This window comes from Hyperolius riggenbachi, chromosome 2 (genome assembly GCF_040937935.1).
Source record: "Hyperolius riggenbachi isolate aHypRig1 chromosome 2, aHypRig1.pri, whole genome shotgun sequence".
In the NCBI taxonomy this organism is placed as follows: Eukaryota; Metazoa; Chordata; class Amphibia; order Anura; family Hyperoliidae; genus Hyperolius; species Hyperolius riggenbachi.
In genome coordinates, this window is record NC_090647.1 from 286,907,786 (window position 1) to 286,926,893 (window position 19,108).

General features: G+C 42.4%; 2 long non-coding RNA genes across 2 annotated transcripts in view; one reads left to right on the top strand and one right to left on the bottom strand.

Moving 5' to 3' along the window:
* Positions 1-19,108, bottom strand: part of LOC137544338 (uncharacterized) — a 38,411-nt gene that overhangs the window by 18,628 nt on the left and 675 nt on the right. Inside the window, exon 2 of the long non-coding RNA XR_011025820.1 lies at positions 3,250-3,362. This is a non-coding gene — a long non-coding RNA (uncharacterized lncRNA). The remainder of the gene's footprint in view (positions 1-3,249; positions 3,363-19,108) is intronic.
* Positions 14,523-19,108, top strand: part of LOC137544339 (uncharacterized) — a 43,843-nt gene continuing 39,257 nt past the window's right edge. The window contains exon 1 of the long non-coding RNA XR_011025821.1: positions 14,523-14,655. This is a non-coding gene — a long non-coding RNA (uncharacterized lncRNA). The remainder of the gene's footprint in view (positions 14,656-19,108) is intronic.

The window sequence follows — 19,108 nt, forward strand, 5'->3', positions numbered from 1 at the left end:
CCCACTCCCACTACACTGCAGCACTGAACCTGCCTGCACAGCACTACACACAGTTAAATAATCACTAGACTCCCACACTCCCACTACACTACACTGACTACAACTAACTACAGCAATCACTCACTGACTAGCTAACTGTGTACAGTATAAGAGCAGTGTTAGCAAAAAAACGCTTTGTTTTTAACACAATAAATGCACTTGCTCAAACAACAATGGCCTGGAGATAATCCTCTCAGCACCACAGTCTAACAAGGACAGAGCTTTTCCATCATGGCCGCCGCTTTATATTCAGGAGGGGAGGGCATAGCTCCCCTCCTGTGATTGGTTGCTAGGGCCTGGCTGGGGCACTCTGATTGGCCTGCAATGTGTCACTTCCGCATAGTTTGACGCATTTCCGCAAACCACGACTTCAGCACCGGGTTTCACGAGCGTGAATGCGGATTTCTGTCCGCATTCACGCGAAGCCGAAGTAGATTTTCGTGGTTGAAAATCTATTCACGGATTTTCGCGGCCGAGGCGGAATGCGTCAAAATGGTCGTGAATCCACGCGTAAGCGTGATCACGACCTGGCGGTGAGCACCACTGGTCCAGACCTCACCTTTCCTGATTCAGACCCATCAATTCATTTGAGCTGTATCAAAAATGTGTGAGGATCTTGGCCCTCGTAGGACCAGTTTGACATACCTGATCTAGATATAATGTTGAGAGTGATAATATTGCAAAGATTATTAAAAATATTGGTATCTTCTGACAGATAGTTTTCCTGATATCCAACAATTTAGGAATGTCCCTATTTTTTCCTATAAAAAAGCACCTACAATGAGAGATAAGTTGGTACATGCTGACAGACAAATTGTGCGGTCTGGCCGCTGTGGGTTGTCCCAGAGGGGCACTTTTCCTTGTTTAAACTGTGTCCATTGCAGCTCAGTGAGCAAAGGGGATGAGATCAGACACCCCTACAGAGGTACCAAGTTTAAAATAAAAGATTGTTTTACATGCGATTCCACATATGTGGTCTATGCATTAAAGTGCCCCTGCGGTCTGATCTACGTTGGCCAGACCAAACAAAAAATGAAAGTGCGCCTTTCATCGCACAAACATGCGATCAGGGAAAGATTAGTGGAACAGGCTGTCCCCTTTCACTTTGTCCAGGCTGGACATAATGTCAGCAAACTTAGGTACCAAATAATTGAACAAGAACTGCCCCCTAAACGAGGCGGTGATCGACTCAAAAAGTTGTTGTATAGAGAGGCATGGTGGATCAAAAGATTGGACACCATGGAGCCAAAGGGTCTCAATCAAGAACTAGATTTAATTCCGTTTATTTGAAGATTATTCTGATTCTTATGTTATTTTATTCATATTATTTTTGCATTTTAAATTTTTTCTCTTATTTTTATTTATTTTTTATTTATATTTTATATTATTTTTATGTTTTCATTATTTTTATTTCATTGGGTCACTCTCCTATTGTTTATAATAACAAGTGCTGATGTGTCTGCTCCACGGCCACTAAGCGTGATTCCAAATAACCCCCCTCTAATCTCTATTTGTATTAATGATTATGCATAACATTGTAGTACACTGCAGACGGGCTTCCATTGCAGGGTCCATGACACATCAGCCGCGGGATAGCAGGGGATTACCCGCAGAACACCGTGTCACAATGACGCTGTGGGCGGGCTCCCTGATGCTCTCCCATTCGCCGCATGATATAGTGGGTGTGAGAGTGGCCTGTGGACCACTCCTGCTGACTTCACCACACTGCGGTTTCCCATCAGGTCCGTCTATGATGGCGATGGGCGGTGCAGGATGTAGGGACTGTGCGCATGTGCGGATTTGCGGCGGATGCCCGTTCCGGCAGTGTATGACCTGTGTATAGGAGGTGAGAAATTTAAAATGTGGCAACCAATGGGCTATAATGAATGCAGTTCCCCATCAGGTCCGTTGATGACACGGACCTAACTGATTGGCTATTTGGGTTCTAACTAACGGGATTTGTTAACAGCCCACCATATTGTGTATATAAATGGATGTACTATGATGTAACTTGTAGTCTGTATACGCCTGGCTTGAGAAAGGAGCTGTGCTCCAGAACGTCGCCATTGAATATAGGCTGTACATGACTTATTATTGAATAAAAAGAGCATAATACTACAGATGGTGCCGGTCGTTGTCTATACAATTATATTTCATCCCTTGTGATAACATGCAAAGACTTCCTCCTTTAAGAAGGCAACACTGCACTTTCCAATAATCCAAGAATAGACAATAATGATTTCTGAATGGAATCACATTACCATATTTTTCAGACTATAAGACTCTCCGGACTATAAGACACACTTAGGTTTAGAGAGCAAACATCAGGGAAAAAAATACTGAACCTTGTGCATCTATAGTGCAGGGGCGTCTTGTGCATCTATAGTGCAGACATTTCCCCCCACGTTGTATCTAAGCTACACTGCCCAGCTACAGCACACTAACACCTGCTGCCCCCACCAGTTCCACTGCACTACACTATGCAACACTATTCCCTGCTGCACCCACCAGTTACACTGCACAACACTACACGGCACTTCACTATGCTAACACACTACACTACACTAACAATACTCTACACTACACTGTAATGCACTAACACTAGACTACACTTTCTTGGAAAAAAAAACCACTCCACTACACTAACACTTCAGTACTTCAGCTATTACCTGATCCTGCCGTTGCACTCCTCTCTCCCTCGCTATGGTCTTGCTGATAGATGTGCTTCTCTTCTCTTCCTGCAGCTGTGTATATAGCGGTAAACTACAGCAACCTACTTCTGCTAAGTGCATCGGGGTCAAACATGACATGTGGCAGGTGGCCACAGTGTACCGCTATATCCACAGCTGCAGGATGAGAAGACGGGTGCTTCTATCAGCAGGCAGGAGAGAGGGTGAGAGGAGTGCAGCGGCATGATCTGGGCAGAGCTTCCCTTGCACACATTTTACTGTATCTTCTAAATATAAAAATCACCCACTTCCCATCCCCCCAGTTTTGAGGAAGAAAAAGTGTGTCTTCTATTCTCAAAAATATGGTAGCATAAGTGAGGATTCTTATATAGAAGTATGTGAGACAGAAACAATGCTGGATAGAGAAAATACAGGCTGTGTGTAGTAAAATATCAGTTTTTCCAGATCTTTTGATAAAAAAAAAATATGATTTTGTTCAAAATATATTCTTGTAACGAATCAATTCACTCATGTTTTAAACCTTTCAGCCTGTGGGCATGATTCCTGACTTGGCACCTCTCTGCCTCCGAAACATGCTTCACTGCTTCTCTTTGTTGGTAGGCTCATTTAGAGGCTTTTATCAAAGTCTTCTGGCTGGAAAAGAAAAGGCAGCACTGGGTTTATTTTCATCAATATTTTATCTTTTTGTGTGCCCCATTTGATGAGCAGCTCCCGGTGTTGAGCTGGCTAAGTTAATGAAACTTAGAGCCTTTTGTTAAATGTTGGCCATTTACAAAGCCAAATTTACATAAAATATTTAACGCCACCCACAAAATTGACACAAGGGCCAGCATGACAAACTAAATATAGTGCCCATGAAATCTGAAGCAAATTATTTTGGATAGAAATGTTGGCTGCAAGTGAAAGTGCAGAGCATTAGAAGATGATTGTGTCTATAATAGCTGCAATAAACATGTTCTGGAAGGGGGGGGGGTGGAAATTAAAGTACAGACAGGACATGTCAAATGTAGGGACAAGCATCTGTTTATTAAATCAGCAGCCTGTCCTAAATCAGGCTAAATGCAGCCTTGTTAAATTATTCCAATCTGTGGCTTTACTGCAGAAAGTGTGATGTTTTAGCTTGAAGGGAGAAGAGAGAGTGGGAGCATCTCGATGGCAACTTTCACAAATAATAAGTTATCCAGAACACTATGGAACATATTTACACAGAGGGGTGGTAAGAGCTAACAATCCAAAGCCACCGGCCAACACTTTTGTGATGGAATATATGATTACAAAGAATGAAATGGAATATTGCACTTTGTTTAACTCACAGCAGGCATGCTTTACTTCTGTAGGAATATGTGGCAACTGATGAAATACTAGCTGACAAGCAGCAACTGATAACAGATCATAGAACCTTTCCCATTATTGCTTCTGTACAGTTACACAGTTGTCCAAAGGCTGCAGTTTGATTGAATTATATGTGGCATGTGCTAAGATAAAATTAGAATGGGTTATTTCTGTTGTTATTATTATTACTATTATTAGTACGCTGACATCTTCATCACCACTTCCTCACCACAGAGTATACAGTAATGTCACTAATAAACTGATTCTCAGGGGCCAATCAAGTAAAAGGGCGAAGAGCACACCTTTTAATTTGGGCAACAATATAGACCACATTTTAATTATTGGCTATGGCGGCACCAGGGGGGTTTAATTTGGGTTCCGGGTGCCCAAAATCGGCGATCATATTAGGACCACTTTTACAGGCTCACAGCCACTGCGCTCTGTAGCGGCTCCCTCTTCCACACTACACCAATATGTTATTTGAGCACTCCCTTACGCCCATTTTAAAGGGCACCACTTTTAACTATACTTCTCAGAGGAGCTCATAATGCAATCCCCACCACAGCATAGTATGTGTTGGGGATGTGGAAGGAAACCTCAGTGCTCAAAGGAAACCCATGCAAAAACAGGGATAACATACAAACTTTATACTGATACTGGTTCAGATTAGAAGTGGAGACTCAGTGTTGCAGAGGGAGGTGACTAGCAGCCAATGCCACACTGATGTTGCTTATTTGCCGCCCCTAGAATGTGGGCTACCACTACTAACCTTAACCCTTACATGTGTCTTAAACTAGCCTTATCTTGTGTTAGATTTAACAATATTACTTAAACTGCAGTGTAATAAAGCAGCCAGAAGATGTCACTGACACTGTCGGTAATGTTCTGTGATGATCTCTATGGTATTGTGACTTCCTGTATTCATTTTGTGTTTCTCTGTTGTAAGTAAGCTGCATTACCTAATGGTTCTGTGTGATTTATCTCTGAACGTTTTCTCCAGTAAAGAGTTCTAACTTGTAATATCTGGTGTCTATCTGCTTGTACCTACTACTCTGTTCCATCAATCTCTCCATCAAACTCTCCATAAACACAACCATCTTACTTGCAGCCCAAATACGACTCTTACATCCTTTTATAACATTTTTTTTTTGCTATCAAACATCTTTATTGAAAGTGAAGATAAACAGTACATACTTATTAGAGCTTTACTACAGTCATAACAATGGGGAACTGAAGTGAAAAGTGAATATCAATTGAGTAAACAATAGGATGTGCAAAGTAGAATATAGAAAATACAATCTTAAAATGATACCATACAAAATAAACAGAGAAGGTAGTTGAGGTCACGAACATACAAATTCTCTAATAATTGTGCATCCAGAAAGAAGAAAGAGAAAAAAGAAAGACAAAGATAATGTCTGAAAGAAACAGATATTGAGTGTCAAATCTGGATACGTAGAAGTAAATGAGAACCATACGTAGAAATGAGCCAAGGTTTCCATACTTTAGAAAAGGTATTAAAGTCGTCCTGGATACAACTCGTAAGATACTCATTTTGGCAAATGAAGTTAATTTTGGCCACAATTTGATTCCAATCTAGATCTTTAGAAAGCCATTTGGCTCTGATGGATATTCTAACTGCTGAGGCGAACTTAGCGAGTAATTTATTTTCATTTTGGGATAATGTATCTATTTTCGCATTAAGAAGCGCATTAACTGGACACGGGCTGATAGATTTATTAAATAAAATGCTAGCCATTCTATACAATCTAGACCATATTGCCTTATTAATTGGGCAAGACCACCAAGTATGCCAGAAATTACCTATATCTTGGCATCCTCTGAAACATCCTGGAAGTACATCTATAACATTTTTCTACCAATATCCTGAAGCTAACCTGAACTATGACCTTAGCCCTGAGACGTTATTACTTTAAATTATCTTAAGTTTAGAATTATTGCAAACACTAACATCAGCTGTTATTTGCCCAAACTATGCAATTGGCACCAATAAATTAGGAAAAACATTGCAAATTCTCCATTTACTGGATAGTGGAACCCAAGTTACTCACGCTTCAATTAACTGCTACACAAGCAATATATCTTAACCTGTACCTTTCATCATTCAAACCCCCATGCTAGCCTTCCCTAACCTTAACGTGATTTTCCTAACTATTGTAAATAGCAATACTAGCTTAGCAGCGTCTACATTCCCAATCGAAGTGACTTTAAATTATGTCACAAACAGGAAGCATGGCACAGGCAATTGCAGCCATAAAGGAAGGGATCTACCTTTTCAAGCAAGTAGACTAAATAAAGCTTGCTGGACCTGTACTGTATGTATGAGAAATATTAAACTCACTTTATTTATCAGCCCCACAGATGGACAGTAGAAAGAAAATTGTTTAGGTAAGGAATAACCATCATCAATAAATCAAGAGATGCTTAGCCGTGACATAGTGCATTGCAAGCTAAGAATCATGGTCAAGCAGGAGGATTTACTGTAGACACTCTTAAAGTAATTTGTGCATCAAAATGTCAGGATATAATAAAAACAATTTCTACTAATAGCAGACTAATGGTTTTCAGCCTGGCCACATGGAAGGAAAGACTGTGCTAATTCTGAGAATTGAGTTAGGAAGAAATTTCTCTCTAATGTTAATTACAAAAAAGAAGTACATCATTTCTGTATTCCTGCGTGTGGTAAATGACATAAATGGCCAAGGAGAGTTTCTCTAATCAGAAAAAATAAGGGCGCACAGAGCAAAGTGGAAAGAAGGGTGCCACCATAGACTGCAATAATAAAAGCCACAGTTAGTGGCAAAAGAGGGAAATTGAAGGCGCACAATAAAGTAGATGGAATTTTTGGGCGCCTGGAAATTGCGGTTATAAATAGCGGAAGCAAAGTGTCTGCTATTAATAATCGCAATTACTAGATGCCGGGCAAATCTGTTGCCACCAATTATGTTTTTTAGGGTTTTCAGGGTTTATTAGGGTTAGTCATTGGTTGCAGGAGGGTTCTGTGTGAGAGTATGGTTAGATTAAAGGTGCGTACACACACGCACTACTGTAACGGACGGGTCCGTCAGACCCTCCCGCTGGGTGGGCGTTCTGCCTACAGCAGAGCATGTGTACAGTCTGTCGGCAGACTGATAAGGCTGTTTCTGAATGATCCACTCAGCGGATCGTTCAGAAACAGCCTTATCAGTCTGCCGACAGACTGTACACACACACTACTGTTGGCAGAACGCCCACCCAGCGGGAGGGTCTGACGGCCCCGTCCGTTACAGTAGTGCGTGTGTACGCACCTTAAGGCATAGTAAACTATCAGTAAAGATTACCAATATTTCACTATCGGAAGAAAGTAGTAAAATTAGAATATCAGTAAATTCACCAATATTGTACTAGTGGCAATCCCCTTCGCCTTTTTTTTCCAGGTGCCTTCATTACATGTATGCAAGATTCTCATCACTATGACAACATTAATAACTAAGCTGGCACCAGTTATGGAAGACAGAGTCTGTCTTCCATAACACAAAATGGTTACGTTTGTGAATTGTCCCTCTTCTGCTGTAATATTTTTTAGACATTTTCAATTGCTGTTGTTTTCTCATATTCGTTACATAAACAACACATTAAAATCTGTGACACATAAAAGAGAAGAGAAAGATCAGACTGTCACTGTGTTTCATCCCCAGTAGGGGTCCTGTACCAAGGACCCCCGCTGACTTTAAAACACATCGAGAATGTGATCTTTTTCTTTCCTTTTATGTGTCATTCATTTGTGAGTTTTAATGTGTTGTTTATGTAATGAATATGAGAAATTGCAGTAATATGAGATTTTATAAGCAGCCTATATTTCTTGTTTTTTAATAAACTTAAAAACCCTACAAAAAGCTGTTCCTGCCTATCTGTAGTTATTCAGAAGGTAGTGGGTGATGTGTGTTGCTTATGTTTCCTGGACCCGTAGGATGTTGGACAAATAAGAGTGTACCTATACATCCAGTGCTGGAGCTATATGTTATGTCTATATAGCTTTTCTTACTCTCTTTTACAGGAAGGAAATCTTCGAATAATGTTGAGTACTGAATGTAATACTCTTTTTAGCTGCATTAACACATTTTGTTATAATATAACCATAAGTGTTGTAAGTGGGGGGGGGGGGGGGCGGGGAGTGCGACCCGCACCAGGTGGGCAGAGCAGGGGTGATAGGGGCACCGTGATAGAGGGGGAGCCGCGGCCACACTGAGTGAGACTCAGCCGCTGGAGGGGAGTCCGACTTCCCCCCTCTTCCTCTCCCCGGGTCTCTTCTCCGTGCTCCCCCCTCCTATGCAGAGATAGCGCAGCAAGGAAGCCTGTGTTAATAAATCCCCTCCCTGCTCACTCCAACCACCGCCTCTCATCTCTGCCACTGATCTCCCCATAGCCGCTGATATACACTATACTTCCTGCTTAACAGGAAGTATAGTGTATATCAGCAGCTACGTGGAGATCAGTGGCAGAGATGAGAGGCGGTGGTTGGAGTGAGCAGGGAGGTGAGTTATTAATACAGGCTTCCCTGCTGCGCTATCTCTGTATAGGAGGGGGGAGCACGGAGTGGAGACCCAGGGAGAGGAAGAAGGGGGAAATCGGGCTTCCCTCCAGTGGCTGAGTCTCACTCAGTGTGCCTGCGGCTCCCCCTCTATCACCTATGGGGGCACCCACCTGCCTACCCTATACTCGGGACACCTACCTATCTAACCCATATTGGGGGCTTCTACCTATCTAACCTATACTGGGGGGCTCCTATCTAACCTATACTGGGGTCTCCTACCTATCTAACCTATACCTATCTAACTTACTGGGGGTACCTACCTATCTAACCTATACTGGGGTTACCTACCTACCTATGTACCCTATATTGGGGGTACCTACCTATCTAACCTATACTGCGGGTACTTACCTAGTGAACCTATACTGGGTGCTCCAACCTATCTAGCCTATAGTGGTGGCACCTACCTATCTAACCAACCTACCTACCTACCCTATACTTGGTGCACCTACCTATCTAGCCTATACTGGGGGCAACTATATTGGCTTCCTATATTGGAGGTTCCCACCTAGCAAACCTACTGCTCCCTGCATGCTTCCCCTCACTCCATAGAGACACCACTTTTTCCAGCATGCTTTCCCACTACATAGAGGCACCCATGCTCCCAGCATGCTTCCTCTCTACTCCATAGATACACCACTGCTCCCAGCATGCTACCCCACTCCATAAAGGCACCACTACTCCCAGCATGTCACCCCCCTCTGTAGGGGTACCACTGCTCCCAGTATGCTCCTCCTCTCCAGAGAGGGACCGCTGTTCCCACCATGCTTCACACCCTGCTCCATAGAGGCACCACTGTGCCCCCCCCCCACCCATAGAGGCACTGCAGTTCCAAGCATGCTCCTCCTCCTCCTCCATGTAGTGTTGGGTTGTCCCCTAGGGCTGACTGGCGTATCCCCCTGGTCTCTCCAGGGGGACCACTTTTTACATTGGAGGAGGCCTGGCAACTAGCTCTGGGGCCCTGGAGGACAACCCAATACTATAGGGAGATGGAAGGGCATGCTTGGAACTGTGGTGCCTCTGAAAGGGGAGGAGCATGCTGGGAGCTGTGGTGCCTATGTGGAAAGGAGGCGTATGATGAGAACTGTGATGCTTTTATGGAGGGATAGGGACATGCTGGGAGTTGTGGTTCCTCTGTAGAGGAGAGGACATGCTGGAAGCTAAAGTGTCTCTATAGAGGGGGGGCATGCTGGGAGCTGTATGCAGTTTGCCCCTATGGAGACACTGTCCCTGGCAAGACCATTAATTCATACCCTACCCTGACAGACATCTTCAGTGTAAACTCCGTTTAGTAGTGGGGAACCTCTGGATAATCTCTAGAGCCATATTGCCCTATACCCCACTATTTTAGTGCTGTATCCCTCTCTGGACGAATAGGTATCTTCAGTACGGAAGCGTGACCGTATCTGTACTGGGCATGTGCAAATAAGGTCTGCACATGCCCAGTAAAATGAAATGCTTGTGCATGGAGGAAAACAGCTACGTGCCTTAGTTCTGGGCATCCACCGACCTCACTTACGCATACCCAGTGCATACATCCTCAGCCACGCTTGCACAATTAAGTAACCTATTCAACCAGAGAGGAACCCAGTGCTAAATGGTGGGATCTAAGGGGGGGGGGGGGGGGTTGTTGTGTTTTGCATTCGTGTATTGATATAGTGGTGGTGGTGAGGCGGCTGGTGACAGTGGGCCTAGGGCGGTAAAAAGTACAAATCCGGCCCTGGCGGCTAACTGTAGCAGCGCAGAATGATGGTGAGGGATCGGGAGGACTTCAGGGGGCTGGAAGAAACTGGTGGCCACATTACATTTACTTAACATTTCCTTAAAGAGACACTGAAGCGAAAAAAAATGATGATATTATGATTTGTATGTGTAGCACAGCTAAGAAACAAAACATTAAGATCAGTGTAATTGTTCCCAGTACAGGAAGAGTTGAGAAACTCCAGTTGTTATCTCTATGCAAACAAGCCATTAAGCTCTCCGACTAAGTTAGTCGTGGAGAGGGCTGTTATCTGACTTTTATTATCTCAACTGTTCCTGGACTATTTACTTTTCCTCTGCTAGAGGAGAGGTCATTACTTCACAGACTGCTCTGAAAGACTCATTTTGAATGCTGAGTGTTGTGTAATGTGCACATATTATAGAATATGTTAGAAAAAACACTATATACCTGAAAATAAAAGTATAAGAATATTTTCTTTGCTGCTAATCTTCTAGTAATTATTCATAGTACACAACCAATTCACTATATCATATTTTTTTTTTCGCTTCAGTGTCTCTTTAAGTCAACAGTAAACCTCTTCCAGTGCTCTCAAGATCTCCAAAACAAAAGCTTGTCTCCTTCGTTTGCATACAAAAAAGAGAACAATACAAAGACAAATATTGAAGATGAGTCCATATGGTGGCAGTAAAGAGCATATGAGGAAGAGGGCCCTGCCAAATACGCTTACAATCCAAGGGAAATTAATATTGCACACGGTAATTCAATATTACTGTCTAAAAATGATTTGTCATACAGTCTGCTGAAATGTAACTTTGTTGATATGAACAAACATGCATGTGTTAAACTGAAGAAAGTGAAAAAAAAATGTGTATATTGGTGGTTGCAGGGAGAGAGTCTGGCAAAGTGATTGATGGTGTGTATATTTGTCCCAGATTCTTCTTATCTGCGCTGCCATTTTAATATGCTCTGGGATTTTGTGTTCTGTCTGAGAGGGGTGCTTACAGCTCAGGTGAGAAAAGAGATCCACACCAGGATTTGATCTTCTCCCTGCGAGGTGAGATCAGGTGGGAGGAGGCTGATTTTTTTTTAGAACATTGCATCATATTGTCACAATTGCAATGTTAAAACCACACTCTGTCTTTTAAGCAATAAAACAAAGCACAAATAATGACCCTTTGAACTTTCCTGTAGTAAAACCTTATTTCTAGCTGTCTCTCGCTGTTTTTAGCTGTTTAAGTGCTTCAGAAAACAGGACTGTATTCAACCCAAGTTGGGATGAACAGCTCAGAGAAGCTTTTTTTGCATAGATAACTGAGTTTTTTTGTTTTTTTTTACTCTTCCTATACTGGAAAATAATATGAGAATCTTTAATTTGATATTAATGTTCTATTTCTTAGCTGTACTACACATACAATGAATCTTATAAGTTTACACAACAAATTAATTATCTTATAAGTTTATTTTCGCTTCAGGTTGCAAAAACTGGGAGACATTGACTTCAATGTTAAATGTAAACACAATTTTTTAACACAAACATTTTTAGTAAAAACAAACTTCAGACTGTCCTCATCCACCCGTAACTGTTAGCTGGTGAACTAGTTCGGCCATCTCTAAGTGTCTGTAGTCAATGTACCCTTGTAGTATTAGCCCAAGGTAAAATAGTGCTTTTTTCATTCTAGACAGTTGAGTGGGGTATGATTACAATCTCAGTTACATTTTACTGCTGAAGGTATGTGTGATTGAGAAATTACTTCTAAATCCAGAGTCACAAAGGAAAGTGAGAGGCAATCTCTCCATAGGACAGTTGTCACCAGAACAAGTGTCCCTAGTGGAGATTTATTCCTAACACAAAATGTCTGCTATGTGGTTGTGCCATTTGGTGTGTGTTGTTCTTGTCAACATTTCATACTCTTCCACTATGCGTTGGACTGTCTTTGGGGCATATCTGCATGTGTACATTCAAAAAGGGGTGCTTGGTAACATGTGCATGAGGAAATCTCTATAGTAAAATATCAGTAATTTTATAGTTATTCTACTATTCTTGATCCCTAATAGAAGACTATCGGTAATCATACCAATAATCTATGTCTCACTGTACCCCTATTCTCACACTAATCTCCCCCCACTTACTACTAAAGGTGGCTACACACCAGACCATTTTTTAAATATCTATTCAATTTAAAAATTGCAATCAATTTTTCTGACTGATTGTAACACTTCAAAAATATGACCAATGTACCACACACCTATGTTCAATTTTTTCCTCAATTATGATAAAAATGATTGGAAACTCAGAGAAAATTGCTAGGGTGTGTATATTAATAAATGAACATCCAACACACACCATGCAATCTTTAGTAGAAATTGAAGAGAACTATCTGGCATTCCGATAGATTTTAATCGAAAAAAAAACAGGAAATCCGATCGGATTTTTCAGTCGAATGGAAAAAACCTTTCAATTTTTTCGAGAGATACGATCGTTTTTATCGAATTACTGTAAAATCGGATCATTTTATTGTATCGTGTGTGGCCACCTTAAGGCTCAACACACACCATACAATCTTGGTTGTTCAATCTTACCACTTTCATGTAGTATAAGAGCTTATCCAATCAATCATTCAAGGTATTTTCAATGTGTTGGCCCTTATACTACAAAGATTTGGTAGATCTGTACAACCAAGATTGTATGGTGTGTGTTGAGCTTAAGACTAAAAGTGGCCACACACCATACAATTTTTTAAATATCTGTTCAATTTAAGAATTGCAATCAATTTTTCTGACTGATTGTAACATTTCAAAAATATGACCAATGTACCACACGCCTGTGTTCAATTTTTCCCCAATTATGATAAAAATGATTGGAAACGCTGAGAAAATTGCTAGGGTGTGTATATTAATAAATTGACAATCTAACACACACCATACAATCTTTAGAAAGATTGAAGAAAAATATCCGGCATTCCGGATCGATAAAAATCGAAGAAAACGGGAAATCCGATCGGATTTTTCAGTCGAATGGAAAAAAAGCTTTCGATTTTTCGGGAGATCCGATCGTTTTTATCGAATTGCCGTAAAATCTGATCATTTTATTGTATGGTGTGTGGCCACCTTTACTTCCCCTTATCGCTGCCTAAATGTGGCCACACACCATACAATTTTTTAAATATCTGTTCAATTTAAGAATTGCAATCAATTTTTCTGACTGATTGTAACATTTCAAAAATATGACCAACGTACCACACACGTGTGTTCAATTTTAGTATAAGGGCCAAAATATTGAAAATACTTTCAATGATTGATTGGATATGCTCTTATACTACATGAAAGTGGTAAGATTGAACAACCAAGATTGTATGGTGTGTGGCCACCTTAACACTAACTTCCCCTTATCTATGCCTAAAGGTGCCCATTAACAACACAATTTTAGTGATTGACCTTCTGTTCTGATAATTGTGATATAACTAAATATAACCCATCTGCTCATTTCATGTAGAATCGATCTACAAAATGGATTGATGAGATGATGGACAAATCAATGGTTTAATGTTTATTGGCACCATCAACACTATCCAGCTAAATTTGTATTGTTAAAGTGGCACTATGGCGAAAAATGTAAAATATGTGCAAACATAAACAAATATTCGTACGTTTTTTCCAGAGTAAAATGAGCCATAAATTACTTTTCTCCTATGTTGCTGTCACTTACAGTAGGTAGTAGAAAACAGACAGAAGCGACAGGTTGTGGACTAGTCCATCTCTTCATGGGGGGATTCTCAGGCAGGGAACACACTTGACTTTCAGTTTTCCGCGCCCATTTTTTCTGCATACTAAGTGCATACTAAGTGTGTTTCCATGCAGGAAAACGCGCGCGTTTTTTTCACAGCAGCTGATGTAATTGATACAGAGAACTGCCAAAATGTGCAGAATCATCATGCAAAATGTCAGTTTTTTTTCTGCGCGCGAACGACACAGTAAGTGTGTACTGGCACATTGATTAACATGAGTTCTCAGTTTTTCTGTGCAGAAAACGCGTACGAAAACAGTCAAGTGTGTTCCCTGCCTCAGAGATTTATTTATTTTGAAAAGCACTTAGTGAATGGCAGTTGCTCTGTCCAACTGCTAAAAAAACTGTGTAGTGAGCAGGGAAGCTGGCAAGCATCATTGTTTAAATCCTTTTTAGGGAATATCTATATAAAGAATAAAAACCTTGTTGAGAATCCCCTTTGAAGAGATGGACTAGTCCAAAACCTGTCCCTTCTGTCAGATTTCTACTACCTACTGTAAGTGACAGCAACATAGGAGAAAAGTAATTTATGCTTCATTTTACTCTGGAAAAAAACGTATTTCTTAATTTTTCACCACAGTGCCCCCTTAATGGGCATCTTTACCCTAACCCCACAGCTAATGAAGCTGAGCTCTGGTGCCCATTGCCACAATCTCACCAGCAGCCAACCATAGCCGCTGGCACCACTGCAATCCTGCTGGAGTTCGGCTATAATGGCCATACTCAGGGGCGTAGCAATAGGGGGTGCAGAGGTAGCCACCGCATCAGGGCCCTTGGGCCAGAGGGCTCCCAAAGTACCCTCCCTTAACTACAGTATTAGCTCTCTATTGGTCCTGTGCTCATAATAATCACTTCTATAGATACTTTGAATAGTGGTTATCATTAACAAAGTGCTCCCAATCCCCTTCTTGCACCTCTGACACTAGAGTTGCCATTGGCAGGTTTTGGTGCACCGTATCAATTGTTATGTATAGAGTTCTTGGGGGGCCCCATTGTAAAACTTGCATCGGGACCCACAGCTCCTTAGCTACACCACTGGCCGTACTCTGGTGCCCAAATTACTTTGTAAGCACCAGCTATAGCCAGGCACCTATCATAGCCCTTGTCCTACCAGATTTTGGTAACTGAACAGTGACATTTGGCTTGCATGCTGGCTGATGGGTTAAGTGGCACTAACAATCTTGATTTTTGTTTCTTTTTAACTATGGTGGTGTTGGCATTCTGCTGGCTTCTTTAAGGTTATGTGTTAGAACTGCAGCCTTTTAAGGTTAGGTGATCAACTGGGATCTGTGCTGAGAAGTGAGAACCTACAAAAAAACATCAAAACTGCATAGCTGAGTACATTACCTTTTCTGAAGGTATTGTAGTCACCACCTGTCAGCTGCTCCCATGCACCAGCTGGGTGCATGTTAGCACTTGGCATGGCCTTGGAAAGACAGCACCCCTTGGTTATACAACTGATTTTTTTTTCATAGGACAAGGGTAAGCTAAAGACAATTATTTAATAATCCCTTTAACCTATTAGGGCGTTTGCTCTACATTGAAAATAGAATTAAAAAAAAGAAAAGAAAAAAAAGAAGAACGTAATGGAGCACACTATTTTTGCAAAAATGCAAAAGTCTTTATTACGCCAAATGATATTGCATACTGGATACTGACAGTCAAAGACACCTATGGTGTTTCCAACTGCAGCCATTCGGCTGCTTGACAATCAAGCTGCAAGGCAATCTTGGCCAGGAGGCGGAATTGCCCAACAAATGGAAAGTTAAGCCATCCCAACAAAACAAAAAAAAAAAAACAGGAAAAAATGAACATGAACACCAAATCCTCCCATGCCAAATACAAATATACACCTTATTAGGTCTTTGTGAACACAGAGGAGGGATGTTAAATGTGATTGAGTAATACCCTTAAAATTAGGAGTCATACACGCTAAATCCAACTTTAATTGTCAACTAAGATATTGCATCTGACATACTAGAGTGCTCCAGGGATGGAGATAGCCAGAGTCGGACTGGGACCCTGGGGGCCCACCAGAGAAATTTCAACCTGGGGCCCACACATCCCATTGCTGCGGTGAAAAAAAGAACATGACCATGCATTGGAACGTGGGTGTGGTTATGATGCATCATGGACAGGGCCAAATGTACATGAACTTAGCAGCATTGTAATTAAGAAACACTGCTACCCAGTAAAACTTTGCATAGAGTCCCCCTTTAATATAATGTCCTAGTTACCATACATATGACATGGATTAGATTGTAAGCTCCTCTGAGGACAGTCAATGACACGACTATGTCAATTAATCCAAGTCAATAAATCTAAGAATAAGGCCTCCTTTCCACGGACTGCTGATAGGCAGTGAAATGCCTCTCAAACTCTCTCAACTGCTTACTGCTGCCTAGTAACTGCTCGTTGCTGCCTGGTAACTGCTTACTTCTGCCTGGTAACTGCTTGCTGAGCACACAGCTCAACAGTTCGTGGAAAGGAGGCCTCAGTCAATCTAATATCAATTTCCTGGTGGGTGGGCTAATATCAATTACCTGGAGGGTGGGTGGGCTAATATCAATTACCTGGAGGGTGGGCGAATATCAATTACATGGAGGGTGGGCTAATATCAATTACATGGAGGGTGGGTGGGCTAATATCAATTACCTGGTTCTAATATCAATTACCTGGTGGGTGGGCTAATATCAATTACCTGGTGGGTGGGCTAATATCAATTACCTGGAGGGTGGGCTAATATCAATTACCTGGTGGGTGGGCTAATATCAATTACCTGGAGGGTGGGCTAATATCAATTACCTGGAGGGTGGGCTAATATCAATTACCTGGAGGGTGGGCTAATATCAATTACCTGGTGGGTGGGCTAATATCAATTACCTGGAGGGTGGGTGGGCTAATATCAATAACCTGGAGGGTGGGCTAATATCAATTACCTGGTGGGTGGGCTAATATCAATTACCTAGTGGGTGGGCTAATATCAATTACCTGGTGGGTGGGCTAATATCAATTACCTGGAGGGTGGGTGGGCTAATATCAATTACTGGGTGGTTGAGCTAATATCAATTACCTGGTTCTAATATCAATTACCTGGAGGGTGGGCTAATATCAATTACCTGGAGGGTGGGCTAATATCAATTACCTGGAGGGTGGGCTAATATCAATTACCTGGTGGGTGGGCTAATATCAATTACCTGGTGGGTGGGTGGGCTAATATCAATTACTGGGTGGTTGAGCTAATATCAATTACCGGGTGGGTGGGCTAATATCAATTACCTGGAGGGTGGGCTAATATCAATTACCTGGAGGGTGGGTGCCTGGGCTAATATCAATTACCGGGTGGGTGGGTGCCTGGGCTAATATCAATTACCGGGTGGGTGGGCTCACACAAGCCTAAGTAAGGCAGGGTGGGTGATCTAATAAGTGAGCTTACACTTTGAAATGGCTTATGTACATAGGCAAAAGAGGTTAGTATTAGGCAGAGTAAAGAGGGAAGGTTAGTGTCAAGGTGGCCATTAACGATACAATTCTCTAGATGATCGACCATCTGATTCAATCGTAATATCGATCGGAAACAATCATTCAAGATCACTAACAGAAGTAATGATGCTAACCAATTTGATCAGACCAATGAAATTGATCCAGAAAATGTATCGATTCCATTAATCTTATCAAATTGCATAGAAGTTTTCATTCCGCTAGTGGGACCGAACGATCATCTCCAAAAGATATTGCGATTAGGTGATCGTCTAGAGCAGGGGTCCCCAACCTTTTTCGGCCCGGGGACCACTTTCTGACCACATTTTTCTCCGGGGCCCGCGGGGGGTGTAGCGTCCTAGTGGACAGCGTCGTGCACAGCGGGTTACCGGGGGGGCATAGCTAGCATAGTTGCCCCAGTATAGGGAGATTAGTTGCCCCAGTATGGCTAGTACAGTTACCCCAGTATAGCTAGTATAGTGCCCAGTAAAGCTAATATAGTGCCCAGTATAGGTAGGTAGTGCCCCAGTATAGCTAGTATAGTGCCCAGTGTTGGTAGGTAGTGCCCCAGTATAGCTAGTGAAGTGCCCAGTATAGCTAGTATGCCCCAGTATAGGTAGTATAGTGCCCCAGTATAGTTATTATGCCCCAGTATAGCTAGTATAGTGCCTCAGTATAGCTAGTATAGTGCCCAGTTTAGCTAGTATAGTGCCCCAGTATAGCTAGTATAAGTATAGCTAGTAGTGCCCCAGTACAGCTAGTATAGTGCCCAGTATAGCTAGTATAGTGCCCCAGTATAGCTAGTAGTGCCCCAGTACAGCCAGTATAGTGCCCAGTATAGCCAGTATAGTGCCCCAGTATAGCCAGTATAGTGCCCCAGTATAGCAAGTATAGTGCCCCAGTATAGCTAGTAGTGCCCCAGTACAGCCAGTATAGTGCCCCAGTATAGCTAGTAGTGCCCCAGTACAGCCAGTATAGTGCCCAGTATAGCCAGTATAGTGCCCCAGTATAGCTAGTAGTGCCCCAGTACAGCTAGTAGTGCCCCAGTACAGCCAGTATAGTGCCCCAGTATAGCTAGTATAGTGCCCAAGTACAGCCAGTATAGTGCCCAGTATAGCCAGTATAGCGCCCCAGTATAGTACCCAAGTATAGCTAGTATAGTGCCCCAGTATAAGAGCCCCAGTATAGTGCCCAAGTATAGCAGCCCCCACTTCCCCCCCCCCCCCCTCCCGCGGCCACCGCTGCTGCAGTTACCTTGGCCGGCGGTGTCTTACATTCCCCTCTCTCTCTCGCCGGAGCGCGCCTCGCTGCTGCTGTAATGGAGAGGGTGGAAGCAGGAAAGAGAGAGCGGTTCCCATAGTAACGGCGCGCCGCTACAGGAAGCCGCTCTTTCTCTCCTGCAGGGCGTGCTGCTGTGACTCACACGCTGACAAGAGGGAGAGAAGGGGAATGTAAGATACCAAGCGGCC